The 16,293-nt window shown below is 30.4% G+C and overlaps 2 protein-coding genes across 2 annotated transcripts in view; one reads left to right on the top strand and one right to left on the bottom strand.

The window, feature by feature from the left end:
- The window catches only part of LOC148311941 (uncharacterized), a 72,088-nt gene extending 70,246 nt beyond the window's left edge, over positions 1-1,842 (bottom strand). The window contains exon 1 of the mRNA XM_088278243.1: positions 1,684-1,842. The gene's annotated coding sequence lies outside the window, so the exon portion shown is untranslated. The remainder of the gene's footprint in view (positions 1-1,683) is intronic.
- LOC148311940 (uncharacterized) overlaps positions 1-16,293 on the top strand; it is a 150,499-nt gene that overhangs the window by 75,742 nt on the left and 58,464 nt on the right. The window lies entirely within an intron of this gene.

The raw sequence follows: 16,293 nt of genomic DNA, 5'->3' as shown, positions 1-16,293 counted from the left end.
ATCTCTATTTATAGCTTGATTAACAATAAACATTACAGTATTTTTTCGTGAAAGATTTATCGAGCTTACACAAGAAATTTAAAAATGGTTTTTTTTCATGAGTACGTAACCACCCCTCGTAATTGGGGTTGTTTGACGAGGCATTAAGGGGTGCTCCTCCGGATGGCGTTTCGAAGGAAACTTTTAAACTTGAGCTGTTTGTCACGTGGACCCGCCACGATTATTGTTTCTGTATGGAAAATGAAACTTTCCGACTTAAAATAGGGGATGTTTCATATCCGTTTGGGAAGTTGCTTTTTCCCCGAAGACATTTTATTATGATTTATTATCCAGCATTACTCTCATCCTTCTGAGGTATTACAAGAGTTGTGACGAGAATGGGATCGAGGGAAGATATCCTTTTATTACGACTTTTTGTGAAGGGATCCTGTTTTTCTATTTATTATTCTGAAATGATGTGCGAAACGATCCTCATATTTTATTAAGCACAAAAAAGTATAATATAATACATTACATGGGATAGGAATCCAGTATCAACAGACTGACTTTCTTCGTATTTTACTGGTTAGCGTGCTCAGTTACCGTAATGCAAGAGTTCTTGGGTTCGATTGTTCAACGAATAGCCTAATTTGTTATTTTACAAATATATCCTGTTTTGAAACATAAGACTTTTTTTTCAACTTCGTAATTATTTTTTAGTCAAATTAATTTTTATTTTAACCACAACGCATTTAATATATCATATGGATGTGTCCACCAATATATCACAATGTTCAATATGAACTTCCTTTACTCAATTCAACAATTTTCTTTTCTCCTAACATTGTTAAGTATATTAATCAATGTTTTATTACCATTTTTTATTAATTAATTTGTTTATTTTAATAAGCTTTTATTATCATGATTTTAGTAATCATAAAATGCATTTAAATATGTGAGTAAGTTCAAAAATCATTCAATTCCTTTTTGCAACATTCACATACATAGAGATATTTTTTTAGTTTGAATATTATTTATTTAGCGAATACAGCAAAAATATTATTTTCGAATATTTTACTATTTTATAAAATTTGTCTTTTTTTTTAAATCTTAATAAATTGTCCCACTTGCAACACACCCTAATACCTAATATGAAAAAAAATATATATATACATCTGATATCTTATAAATTGGAAAATAACCGCTGGATAAAAGATAAAAAGAAGGAATAAATTTTAGTAGTCATTTTTTTCTCGTCTTAATTAAATTCTCTTTTGCATATCATAGACGAATCAAAATTATATTTAACGACAAATATACCCAATGTAAAATTTCTCATCAACATTCTTGTACTGAGTGATTATCAAATAAAAGTTAATTGAATACTTTATCATTATTAATCAATTTCAAATTTCTGAAAGATATGTGATGATATTTTAACCACAAAGTTTAAATTATGTCGATATCATTATATATTTATTTTGTTGTCTCTTAATTTTTTTAAAATTTCATGTACCTATGTATATATTATATATATGCTCAGCTTTTGCTTTTTCTTGTTTGCGTATTACCACGAGAAAAAATATTTTTAGTATTAATATTTAACACACAACTTTTAAACCGTTTATAATATATATCCTGTAAAAAAACGTGCATAAATGTTCAATACTTATAAAATGTGTAAGTATATAAAAAAAATCATACCAGTTTTCAAAAAATTACGCTACAATTATCACACTCAGCGCGTGTCCTGTATAACAACTACTTAGGGGTGATTTTCAAACTCGCGGGAAATTTTAGTGTTGTCAAATAATTATACGGGATAACGTCACGTGCACTCTCTTCGACAGCCACAGCAGAACTGAACGGGAAACTGCCAGGGCGACATGCAAGCGAGGAGATATTTTCCTCGTCCCGAGCGAGCCAACTCTTTACTGAACAGATGGAATAAAATGTACTAAGCCTTACCCATTAATGTTGACACGTTCTCTTTACCCCTTTCTCCCTTTTTAAGATGGACCATAAGATACAATTTTCTTCCTTGCATTTAGCAGATATGTTTTATACTCAATCTGTATTTTCATGAATAAGATACGGACGTAGTTCCTGTGAAAAGGAACGTTTACGTTCAAAGCGTTTAAGAATCAAGTAGAATAAAAATATCGTTTTTGATAACGTGGAATATTTTACTGGAATTTATTTTCTTCAGTTTCAATCATAGGTGATTATGTTGTATTATTTTTTGATTTGGCGTTTAATTTGTAGAACTCCATTTTAATTTTTGTATTAATTTTAAATCAAACACAGATTTTTTGAGTCTACTAAGTTGTATTTTATTAACAAAACACATAAAAATTATATTGTGACAATTGTTTCGCCTTGTTAGGGCATTATCAAACGAATGTCACAATATAATTTTTTATGTGTTTTTGTTAATAAAATAAAACTTAGTAGACTCAAAAAATCTGTGTTTGATTTAAAATTAATACAAAAATATTGTATTATGGCTGAGTTTTTACTTTAAGATAAATAAATATTTTTATCCGTTTGATTCCATCACCAGGAATTGAAAATAGTCATTGTATTATTATAAAAATATTTACAATTTATCATTCTTGTTTGGAATTCCTTAGTTTTAAATATTATATTATCCTGTAGGTACTTTTGTAAAATATAACTATTATCATAGTACTTCGTAAGTTTTGAAATGATATGCAAAATAATTATGATGGTTATAAAAACATCAAAGGCACTCGGCTGTCCAAACTTTAAACACAGTAAGGGACATTTTAAAAAAAACTTTGTTTTGCATTTTTGGACTAAGTAGAATCCACTTTTTCGTTTTTCAAAAAAAATGTCCCTAACTGTGTTTTAAGTTTGGACAGCCGTACTGTTCGGAGTCATGGACATAGAATATTAAACATTTTGACGTACAATTATTTTTCCTAGTGTGTAATATTATATAGATAAAAAATACATGTATTAGACGCTTAAGGTATAGTTATATTCTCGTTGATATAAGAATCTATATATATATATATATATATATATATATATATATATATATATATATATATATATATATATATATATATATATATATATATATATATATATATATATATATATATATATATATATATATATATATGTATATATATATATATATATATATATATATATATATATATATATATATATATATATATATATATAAGTATATAATAATAATAATAAAACCCTTATCCGCATCCCAGTGGTGCATAGGGCACTGCTTCATATAAACGCAGTATTATCTTTATCGTTTACACATGAAGGAAAGGTGATCAGCCCTCCGCTTCAGGTACCAGTCCAGGGTAATGTTTAATAAATATGACAGTGAAAAAATCGAACCCGGGACCTCCAGAACGGTAGCCGAGCGTGCTGACCATTACACTACGGAGGCGGACAGCCAAATATATATATATATATATATATATATATATATATATATATATATATATATATATATATATATATACATTTTAAAAATACTTGTTCTTCAAAATTAAAGAAACTTATAGTTTTTTTAAAAATGAATTTGTCTCAATAATAATATATATTCTACTCCTGCGTAGTGTAGTGGTTAGTGGTTTAACTACCTTGCAGGCGGTGATGGTTTGATGGTACCATGGGGTTCTAGTTAAATAAAAAATAATTAAAAAAAAGCAACGGATAATGCTAGGTGGTTTATTTTCTAGATAGATTGATATATTTAAAAATTTATTATTGAATGAAATATGTAATGAAATAAGTAATCCAAAAATAGTATACATACTTATGTAATTAATTGGTTTTATAGGATACAAAATAAAATAGAAAAATAAGAAAAAAATAACTAAATTAAGTTGACTATTAAATGTATTGTACATATTATTGAGGTATTGAGAATTATTGTGTGGGGTTGTGGTCCCGTGGTTAGTGTCGCGGACTCTCGCGGAGTCAGTGTTTCTCGGTGTGAACCCACTCTACTACAATTTAATACCTATTTCTAATAATGAGCCTCTTAGGCTCACAGAAATAGTATGATAAATAATTGAAGTATTGTTGTAAATAATAAAAACAGAAATATTTATCTTTTTTTAAAATAAAAAATATTTTTTTTAAATATTATTTTTTTGCCTATTTTACATAGAAACACAAAATATTTTACGATGAAAAAAGGCGGCCCGTTATCAAAAATAAATCAAAGTGTATTTGAATGGTCTCTCACCCGAAAAGTCTGTCTATTTAAAGTATTTTTAAAGTATTTTTGTAAATAATAAAAACCACAAATGTGTCTCTTTTTTATTTTTATTTTAGTTTTGTAATATATTCTTGAAGGGATGGAACTTTAAAGTTCCTTTGACAGCATAATGTGTGCAACTTCCGGGTAGGATGTTGCGCTCTTCCATGATGTATTATGTAGCTTCACAGTATTTATGTTGAATGACAGGGATAAATAGGACGATATTCGACTTTCAGTTCACAATGGGTATGATAAGTTGCCTTCATATTTATATTGAAACTTCTCGAGTTTGATTTATTATCCATAATTTTAAGCTCATTTTTCACACCTAGATATTCATATTATATTAGATATTTTTGTTTTATTTCAACCGTATCATTTATACTTTTTCTCAAATTACTACGTTTGTTAGCGTTGCTTCATGTATCTGACGGACTTTATTAAATGAATTTGTTGGCACATTTAAAACAGAAAACAATGGAATTAGATGATTACGTATTTTTTGTTCAACCGCGTAGAAATTAATCCTTCTTCCAACGTTACGGCCACCCTTTCATAACTCTTTTTGAAGGCATAACATTGTGTAACAAAACAAGTTCTGTTTCTATGAATTTTTCGCATTCATTCGTTCCCTGTGTCCAAACCATCTCAACATTCCTTTCTTAATTTTATCGGTAAAGCTTTCAGCATTGTGGATCTCAGCATTGCATTTTTTACTCAGGTCTGGAGTTGGAATGATCGGCCATTATGCATGAGGAGTTACATGAATGTGAAAGAGGCGCGGAATGTTTGTCAAGACAGTGTGGTTTTCTATTTTCTCTTAGCACCCCTGCAAAGAAGTGGAACGATGATCACTTGAGTCATTTTTTTATGGAAATGAAGTTGTAGAAATTAAATTATTCAATTATTAAGGAAGAATGTAAGTGTGATATACGATTTATTTATTATTACATAATGTATTTTTTATTATGGAATTTAGAAACAAAGTTAAATTATAAAGAAGAAAGGGTGAGACAAAAATTATAAAAATATTTTGGTTATTTTAAATAGCAACATTTTTATGAACTATGTACTAAATACTTAAGGGGGGCTTCAAGTATACCAAGAATCTAAAGGGGAGTAATTTTTGACTCATGAAAGAAAATGTCCTGTGGTATTAAGAGGTTAAAGAGTTGTCTAAAAATTAAGAATATTGAACTCTGCTAAGTAAATGCGAACAAAAGTCTTGAGTCTTCAATTATTAATAAAATAAATCAATCATGTCTAACAAACTAATGTAAGTATTTTGTGCCATGCCTTAGGCATACGTACGAGTATATAATGATATAGTATAGGTAAATAAAGGTAAAGTTTATTTTTACAACATTTAGAGCTAAATCTGGGTTATCTCCAATTGGTTAAAGTTCAATTCGTTAAGTTATTTGTCGTATAATTTTTTGAAATCTCAACATAGATGAAGAAGAATAAGGAAGTGGAGGTATATACGAGGCTTACGTTCGTCGTAGATTATAATCACATACATGAGTATGTATTTTAAATGGTGTCTTCAAGTCTTAATTTTACCCTACTTTGTAAATAAATAAAATATTTACGCAACAATAAAATTCATACTAAAAAATTCTTATAAAAAAACAAATGTTTGACCTACTTATCCGTATTATTACGTCGTATTATAGTTGTTCGTAATATTACCCCTAACCTGTCCGGATTCACTGTTGTATAATTTCTCATCAAGTCCCAACACCTCCGCACTAAATAAACATACCGAAACTCGAGTCCGCCGGTAACGTAATAGCTTTCCTACCGTTTTGTTATTACTTGGCGGTGTCGGTTGAAATGTTTACTCGGTTTGTCCGAACCTGTGGGGTGGCTTAGTTCTGGCGAGGCTAGCTTTGCTCTGTGTTATATGTTGCACGTATAACATTCATTAAACTAATTATTTTTTGTTTGTTTAATCAATCAGTAGATTATTCGGTTCGCAATTCATGTAAAAGAGACGAAGACGTTGGCATATAATGTTGCGAGTGTTTTTGCCTAGAATTTTCACTCATGAATTGCATGAAATTATAGTAACTTTAAACACAAGGAGTAAATCCACTCACGAGTAGGCATAGGCTATGAAACTTAAAAGGTTGAAGCCTGAGCAGGGTCATGATAAGCGGTGTTGCATATTAACTTATAGCGATAATTAATTAAATAAAGTGAATTTTGGATCAAGCTGTGTGAAAACATGTTTTTGTTGTAAACGATATTTTTATATGATATTTTAAAGGATGGTGAAACATTTGTTCGTATTCAGGAAATTTAACTTACTATTATTATATGAAATTTAACATAACTTTTTCGCATTGCTAATGTTACAACTATAACTATTATGATAAAATAAGGGATTCGAAAATGGCGATCGAAATATAGCAATCATGAATAAAAAATTAATATATATATTTTTATCACAAATAAAACATTTGAAAACATAACCGCTGTGTTTATAGGTGTATATGTTATTTTATTTACCCTGTTTGACAGTGATTGTGTATAGTATCGTGCGGATACCGACTTTAAGTTTAAAGTGGTCGGGGTAAACTGCGACAAGCCGTCGGAGTTGGATTTCTGCAGTTTCAAAAATCGCATTCTGTACACAATCGGCCGCAAGTCAACTGCAGCTGTCGATCATGGCCACTCTGAAGGGTTTTGTGCGCGGAATGACATTATTGTACTGCAAAACGATCGCGGCACCTTGAAACTTTTTATTTCGACATTGCATATATATATATATATATATATATATATATATATATATATAAAATATATATATATATATATATAAAAATATATATATATATATATATATATATATATATATATATATATATATATATATATATATAAATATTAATATATATATATATATATATATATATATATATATATATATATATATATATATATATATATATATAAATATACATGTATATATATATATATATATAATAATAATAATACTAACCAATAGGTGAACAATTTTTAAGATTTTGAATCAACGAACATTTACATTTGTATTAATTTATTTATTTAAATTTCATGTACAGAAAATAAATAAGTACATTGGCGGGCTTATTGCTGTAAAGCAATATGTTCCAATCAACAAAAATATCTTCCAACCAACCAAACCTATTAACCTCTCTGTTACATATTGTGTGTATATATGTATATGCCGTAAGTCTTATGCTATTGTTTCGCGTTATTAAATCACAAATTATGGATGTCGAAATTCCGCGCGAATGAACACGATTAATTTAACATTTCGATAATGAAGTGAAATAATGTGATAGACTTCCATTCAATTTCCCCTCTGAAACGCTCAATTCATCAGCGGTCCTTAGTGTAAACCTCCGCAGGCATTCCGCTCTATTCGCGCTTTTACCGGAGACAAATTAGTTCTCATAAAATACCGTTAGTCTATGAGAGGGGCCGGCCGAGAAGAATGTGTCATTTCCCGTCTTCCTTATGACATGCCACCGCTGGTTGTTCCCATCAGTTTGATTGTCGTGACAAATCTTTCTCATTATTCAGCCCCCTCTGCCTTCTGTTTATATTTTCCGTCCTCTTCTCTTTCCTCCTGCGTCTCGCTCATTATCGACAGAGATACGTCTCGTGTAGTGATGGGAGGCTGCCAAACACCCCGCGGGTGGAAACGGGAATATATCTGGTGGTTTGGGAACGAACGGTGACTAGAAATAAAATCGAGTATCGGTAATATCAGGCGATGTTGTTTATCAATGAAAGCATTTAGTTTAGTACATTAATTCTATTGATTTTTTAAATATATAATTCTTTTGAATAAATAAGTGTCGGGTTGTGATCCCGTGGTTAGTGGTGGACTCTTGAGTCAGAGTTTCTCGGTTCGAATAATTTTTCATAGAAGTATTTTTATAAATCATAAAAACACAAATGTTTCAATTATTTTTTTTGTAGCAATAAATGACTTTTTTTTTTTTTTACTTTTGTTTTATTTAACCAATTAGATACTGAGTTTCGTCGTTACCGACATCACTGGGAGAAACACCGTGATGGTAGTAGTAGTAAATATATGATCAATCTCATGAAGTTTCATGATTGAGTTCACAACAGCCGTCTAAGAGCCTGGGTGAGGACCTAACATCGGATCCGTGATAGTTCATAAGTTACTGTCACGAGAGGTGGTCACATATATTATAAAAAATAATGAAGGACATTGGTACCATAAACCAAGCTAGGACACAAAATGCCGCACCTTCTTCTAGTGCAACGGAAGGTCTGTTAACGACAGTCAACAGTCCTGCTTCTCCTGAGGAGTTTTACGTGGTTTCCTGGCAGCAATGAGAAAATACTGAGAAGTTCCTGATTGGTCCACACTAGAATATCCCTCCTGTTCCCAACACATATTAAAATTAAACGTCTTTTTTTAGGTAGAAAAAAACAAAAATCCACTTAATGATCTATAAATCTCGTACATAGTAAGCAAGGTGACTAGAATAATAAATGTAATTCTCATCTTTAAAAAATCATCTAATTATTTATAGATTTGGCGTTTAATTTGAAAAACTCAATGATAATTTATATATTAAATGTTAAAATCAAACACTGGTTTTCAAACATTTTAAGAGTCTACTAAATTGTATTTTATTGTTAAAAAAATACATCCAAAATAAATTTTGTGACAATTGTTTCGCCTTGTTGTAGCATTTTCAAACGAATATAATGACATTTAGTAGACTCAAAAATTAGTATTCAATTTTAAAATTAAATGAATAAATGTCAATTTTAAACTTCGTAAAAAGTGGAGAAATCCAGATTTTGTAACAAGTATTTGGAGACTTAAAATGATTTTGGTTCTTCCTTAAAACCCGGGTAAGCCCATCACTAGTCTCGTGTATTTGAATAATTCTTTTGTTCCCGGAGAATAATAAGGGTGTCGAGATGTTTTGAGTTGCTTTGAGATTTGCATCTATAGGTACCATACATCCGTGCCTCTGAGCGAAATTGATACGCGCTCATTATGTAAATTTTTTGTCAAATATTTTTGCGCCTCGGCTTATGGTTCATCAAAAAATAAGATCTCCTCGCAGATTGTCATTCTGCGCTGTTTCGTAAAAATATATTTCCATTTCGGTGACGATCTTGGTGATAAATGACGGACGTGCCATTGTCCATACGAATGCGAACTGAGTCAAATACATTATATATTATGCTTTTATAATATCAAAACGTTTTCTTTGAAAAATCTACAACTGAAGGATTTGCAAGATTTAAAAAAATAATATTTGTTTTATTTTATCTTTTTGAAGATATAATATTATAAACATAAGTCACATATATATATAATATTCCCTATCAGTAATTTCCATTTCTCATTTTGGGACATGGGATTATGGTCAACAACTTTGAAAAACATGTAAGAAAACACAGGACACAATGTAGAATTTAAAGCAATAAAAGGTACAGTAAATAGGTATATAAAAAGCATAAGGAAAGAAGCATGTTTCAAGGAACAAATGAGAAAATATAAGTAACCACTAACACAAATATCTTTTCATATGGTACTCATTCAGTTCATTAATTTTGGGTCCCTGACTGGGCTCTATGTCAGGCAGCTGGTTAATTTGGGAATATATTGCAAGGACCTTCCTTCAAACATAGTTGTATAAACATGTATGTATTTTATTTATATTTTATTACAACCTGAATATATTGAATATCTCCTGTTAATATATCCAGAAAAGGGCCTCTGCTAAATACAACCTTTCTCAATCCAACATATGCAGATGGTTCTTTTGAACTCATATAGCGTCTCACTATAGCGTCATAACATTGATGATATATGTATGTAAGAGTTCCAAAAAATTAAGTTGTGTGGTTGTCGATCATGGATAGAATGGTAAATGTTGCACGTGTGTAAAGTGATCACTTAACCAGTCTATGACTGGTCATAAAATATTTAAATATCAAAATATCCACATTCCTCTTCATCTATGTTGAGAACTCAATTTTTTTCTTGTTTTACTTGTTTTTCGAATTATTTTGGGATGTTTGATTATTTTTAAGTGGAAAAAGGTGTTGGATTATTTTTAATTCTTACCTTTTTGCGGGTACATATGAGGAGATGCATGAATGTGGCAAAGGCAACTCTCTCTACCTACCCCTGCGCAGAAGCGGTTTATTAAGTAGTTAGTTAGAATATTAAAATGATTAATTTTGAAAAGCATTACGTTATTAAAATTGTAATAACGGTTATTGGTTTAAACCGTAAAGTGGTAACGAAAGAAGAAATAATTATGAAATCACCAATATGGTTTACTCCTTGAAAGTTTTTATTCGATATACTTTATTGGCTAGATGCCATGTAAGAAAAGTATAGGTAGGAAATATAATATATGAGTGTTTCGTATTACATACATTATATTGTACTCCTACAATCCTTACCCGTTCACCCTCTCTGCCAACACCCTCGGTTACCCTTTTCATCCGAAACATTGTTGTAAGGGAGAAGAACAGATGTAAATACTGTAATTCATCCTAATGACATATAAAGTGTACGGGAACTTGCAAACATTTAGCATAATATCTTCACATTCAAATTGTTGGCACACAAAACACAAATTAGTCCGCTGGCGTCTCTTGAATTCGCCTTACTTAAGGCTTTAGCGAAACTTCCCCAAGAACACTTTGACCGTCTCTAACCCCTCCGTCACTTCATCACTTCATCCCTTAGACCCTTTTTTGTCTGCAGACTCTCGGCGTATCATAAATATGCATATTCGCTCATATTGTTACATCGCAGTATAGAACTTTGCACCTTAATTCTTAGGCAAAAGACGTATTCTCCTTTGAAGTGTTGTATGTTGCCTGCGGTTTTGAAATTTTGCAGTCGAAGTATTGTTTGCATATGTCATATAAAGTACTAAACTAGTGAAGCTCTTGTAACTTTTAATAACTAAATTTACTCGCATATCTTTGGTGTTTAAGTGTCGTGAAACTCGACTTAGTTGAGACTTGAGGGCTTCATGTGGAGTTTTCCTTTTATTAGTTTCTGAGTGAACGGCCTTAATGATTTTAAATATATATACTTAAATCTAAAACGTAAAAGTGTTTATCATTAATAGTAATCAGCTAGAAACTTAAAATTTCAACGAATCGAATACACGTAAAATAACGTTTTGGTCGATACAGGTTAAATAATTGTTACTCCTTAACATCATTAATCCTAAGTTAAAATAGCTAACCAATTTCTGATTTGTTTTAAAAATATAATTTCAAAACTCAAAATACGTTTAAATAATACAATTTACCTCTCGTATTTAACGGAGATGCAAGTATAAACTTGCATTTTTTATCTTACTAAAAATATGAATTACAGCTATAAACAATTTTTTCGGTAAGAAAAAAGAAGAGAGAAGTAAAGAAGAGTTACAAACACTTATTCTTGTAAATTATCTAAATCTGAAATAAGAGGGCAATACATTTTACAATATATACCTAAAAGTAATGAGATCGACTGTTCAAACATAATTTTTAAGAAATAATTTAATTTTACTAAAATTTTCGAAGTCAATAGTTTGCTCACTTAACTGATGATAAGAATTACATATCGTTTCTGTTTTTTCTTATAGTTTTAAACTAAAATCAGGACCAAATAAAGGTCAATACAATGTAACATACATACAGGTATATACAAAACACTCTAGTAATGAGATCGGCTGAAAGACACATTTTTTCCTATTTGTAACAATATGCTTGAATCAATTTAGAGTTTGAATACTCAGTCGGAACCCACTGAATTTATATTATCCTGAATACGCTTTTATTTAAACCCTCATCCGCACCAAATGGTGCATAGGGCACTGCAAAAATCGACACAGTATTAAATTGATCGTCAATCATTTGAAGGTGAGGTGATCAGTCCTGCGCTTTAGGTACCAGTCCAGGGTGATATTAACCAATTATTAAATTAAATTAAATTAATTCAATAATAATTAACACATACATTACAAACTAATATTTAAAGCGTTTACATTAAAATATAAATTATAAAGTAAGCAAAAAGATTCTTGTTAAAGATGTAGAAAAATCTCGCTTCGAAAAACCCCCTGAGACACATGGAACAGATCAATATCCGGCGTGATATTGTTCAGCATAATGGTTGCTCTTCCAACAGGTATAACCATCGGCAGGTTATTAAAGTATTTTAACACTTACATTTATTTTGTCCCTCCTGAGAATCTAACCCGGGAACTCCAGCCTGGAATTCAAACACTCTTACCATCTTTACTTATTTTTATTAACTATTAATACTATTATATAATAATCAAAATGTAACTTTGTTTTTAAATCACTATAAATATTTTATTATAACTTAATTATAATGTCTACCGGTTAGCTTCGAAACCAGTAGATATTATAATTAAGTTATAATAAAATATTTATAGTGATTTAAAAACAAAGTTACATTTTAATTATAAAAATGGAAAATCACAAAGTTAGTGCTTCAAAAATAAATTATAAAACTATTATGCTTTATGTTTTTACTAACCATTGAATACTTTGTAAGTAAAAAATATTACATCCCCAGATAATGTGTATTGTACATATAAGTATTCTAGATAGAAGTAATGAAAAGGCAGAACCTTTTAATGTAATGTAATAGCTTTTAAGGGTCTACTTAAAATACCAGCAACGTGGCAGGGGACAAATTTGTTGAGATACGTTTTCGGGGTATTTTCCTAGCGGAAATTAAACATTTTCTTGATTATGATAATGTTGTCATTATAATGTGATACTATGTACTAACGTTCCACGTGTATTTCATTTCCTAGCCTGCTTTACGCGCGCGAGGTTACGCACATTTTATATCTACGTGCATATTTACCCTCAAAAGCTGCGCTAAAGAAATTAACTTAGAAAATAGACAAAGCTTTGCGAGGTAAACGTAGATTCTAAAGCTTTGAACGATGAACAATGAAAGCTTATTCATGTCATCCCTTTTAACATATTATTATTTCACTGTACTGTGGTTGAAATTTCGGATTTGATTCTCCAGAAAAACCTCTTTGCACAATATTCATCGCTAAATACTTTTAAAACTAATCTTGCAGTTTTTTTTAGTTTTAAAAGTAACAAATGGTTAAGGAACTTTGATTATCATGCAAAAAAGTTATATAATCTGCATCCATTATTCATAAATTCATTAAATAATGGAATCAAATGTTTTTGTACATTTTGGAGGTGATGTATTCAACTTTAGCTTAAACTCTCGACTTGTAACGTAATTTTTTTTTCTTGAGTTAGTCATATTAAAGGTGTATATGTTTACAAGATATACCAGATATTTCTGTGTTATTCGATTTTCGTCAATTTTGGATAAAGTCAAATTATCACTAAGCGAGCAATATTTTTTAAAACAGTAATACTATCAAAATGAGGTCTTTTTTCAGTAGCAACCAAATTATTTTTTGTACATCAAAAGTATTATTAACTTTGTGGTATGGAAAAATAGCACTCTCCTTATCATTCATCGTTCACATTGTGTAATACCACTTAAAAAAACACGTTACTTTGTGACTATTAGTTTCGGAATAATTATTCCATAATCAGGTTAAATGAAAACTATGACCAAATTATTACCGAAGTATAACAAAATTTTAACCAAAGTATAACTAAATTACCTATTTATATGTTTAGAAAAAAAATCACGGTCATATTTTTAAATCGCAATTATACGTAGCCATAGTACAGTTATATTTTTGTCTTTTTATGATATAAATGTTAAGACTAAGACTAATTTCATATCATTATAAAATTTTTACTATTTATCAATTTTAAACTTTTAAATAATGTCATGGTTAAAATATAATTCAAATAATATTTAGTTTCCAGAACAATATTCGCCTTGTCAGTTGATTGATTTCATTCGTACTAAACTCGTTAGTTCTCCAATTTATTACGAAAAACAACGAAGGTGATTTTTTGCTCCGTAATCGCTCACTCAGCACTAACCTTTTTGTTTGTAACAAAAGAATGAGCCTTCTGATTTTTTGTATATTTGTGAGAAAAATCGGCCGCATTTATCGAAATAAAAATGTTGAAAAATTCGCTTTTTCCCGTCAATATATTTTGGTTATAGTAACGGAATCTGTATTTTTATATTATACCTTGATGTTCCTATGTAAAAAAGTCTGATCCGGAATACTAAAATTTGTTTGAATAATGATTTTCTTAGAGATAAGGAAACAATAATAAAATTTGAAAAATTAAAATAAATTCATGGCAGAACGTAGAAGATGAAATAAGATGACTGAGATATTAATGGAGGAAAGGAAGGATCAGTTGATGATTTGACCAGTTTATATTATATTATTTTTTGACACCTTAACATAAATGAAGAAGAATATGGAAGTATGGGTATTTGCAAGGCTTACGACTGTCATACGTGACACTTTACACACGTGTGACATTCACCAATTCTACCCACGATTGCCAACCAAACTACTCAAATTCTTGGAACCTCTTAATATATTGTTCAAATTGGAAACATAGTACTTGAATCCCTAGAATTGCACTAGAGACATCTATGGTGAGATGAAAGAAGCTTTTTTTACTGAGCAGATGAAGTCTGTAAAGTGATCACTTAAATCATCCTATGACGGTCATAAGCCCCGTAAATGCCCAGAGTTCCATATTTATCTTCATATATTGAGATGTCGAAAAATAATATGAATTGTACATATTAGCATTGCTCGCGATTAAGAAGTACATATATTATGGTAGACGTACAGATCTGGATTAATATCGAATCTCATGCTTGTTTTAGTACGAGCGTATTAAACGAATAATTCACTTAATTCAATTCAGTTTTATTACATCCAGCATGTTCCAGATAAACCTGCATCAGCACAAGCCGGTGGAGTTTGCATGCGGTGCAATCAGATTACTTGCCAGAGCTCTCTGCCAGTTGGGGGGTGGGTGGTGGGTGGGGGGTGGAGTTGGGGGTTGAGTTGGGGGTGGAGTTGGGGGTCGGGTGGACGCGGTGGAAAAATGACAGCAGACTAGACGGAATACATTCATGAATTTGTAATATCAATAACTATCATTGCACAAGTCTTCTCAAGTTGAAATAGTTTTCGTTCTCCAAGTGATGGTAGAATTTTTTATTTGTTCAAGAAAATGGCATGAAGATGGATCGATGCGCTCAACGGATGAATAAGTAATTTCAGAAAATACGAAATCATACTACAGGATTATAACAATAGTTTTTAGATTTAAGTTTTGTTCTGACATTTTTTGGTGTAACTGCAATTTATAAAATAAAATAACAACTATACAGTTTTTTCCACATAAACTTTTTAGATGGAATAAAACTGTAATGTTGTTATTTTATTATATAATCATAGTTGTTACTATCAGATTCAAAAATGAATATCAAAATACACATTTACTTTGAGGTTAGTCATATTTCCTTTTTTTGCAAAAAATGTTAGTAATGCTAATATTTAACTACTTACCGAGATTTTTGTCTACCCGCTTCGAGATGTAGCTGTCTTTTCGTCAGAACAATCACTGCATCAGCATTCAAACAATACTTCACTTTAATGGCATGTACCGATGTAGTGATTGTCCTGACGAAGAGACGGGCACGTCTTGGAAGACAAAAATCTCGGCGAGTGAGTGGTTATATACTAATATTACGAACGTTTTTGTAAAAAAAGTTTTTTTTCCTTCCGAATCAAATGAAATTTAGATACATAAGTAAGTCAGAATAAGTGACCCTTGACCTTAATAAGTACACACAATTCAGCATTCAAACAATACTACATATCACTGCCATGTACTGGTGAAGTAATTGTCCTGACGAAGAGACGTGTATGTCTCATTACAAAGATTTTTGAAAAAAAGTACCCTTTTTTCTTCCGAATAAACCAAAATGTAGATACATAAGTACGTCATCATAGGTGACCCTTGACCCATGAAGGTACACAGTACCTACACAGGTACAGCACACTTCATAGCGTGAA

The sequence above is a fragment of the Brachycentrus maculatus genome, unplaced genomic scaffold, assembly GCF_059751285.1.
Source record: "Brachycentrus maculatus isolate JH-2025_06_01 unplaced genomic scaffold, ASM5975128v1 h1tg000055l, whole genome shotgun sequence".
Lineage (NCBI taxonomy): Eukaryota > Metazoa > Arthropoda > Insecta > Trichoptera > Brachycentridae > Brachycentrus > Brachycentrus maculatus.
This window is presented reverse-complemented; position numbering and strand designations above follow the sequence as displayed.